Source organism: Epinephelus moara, chromosome 9 (assembly GCF_006386435.1).
Source record: "Epinephelus moara isolate mb chromosome 9, YSFRI_EMoa_1.0, whole genome shotgun sequence".
Classification (NCBI taxonomy): Eukaryota; Metazoa; Chordata; class Actinopteri; order Perciformes; family Serranidae; genus Epinephelus; species Epinephelus moara.
In genome coordinates this window covers 35,386,669-35,386,881 of record NC_065514.1, presented here as the reverse complement: position 1 = coordinate 35,386,881, position 213 = coordinate 35,386,669, and positions in this window count along the sequence as shown.

The window sequence follows — 213 nt, the reverse complement described above, 5'->3', positions numbered from 1 at the left end:
AAAAAATAGAAGGGACGGGAGGGCGGGCGGGCTCCACGGAGGGGGAGACCCGAGCCTCGGGGGTATGTGCGGGGCCGGGAGGTTGGATGCTCCCAGAGAGGGGAGAGGGAGAAATATAGCTAAATAAGATGAAAATAGAAAAGAATGTCTCTGTATTTATTTCTGTTTTCAGTGTTTAATTAAGGTGGGAGAGGCGGAGGGCTGAGGGAGATC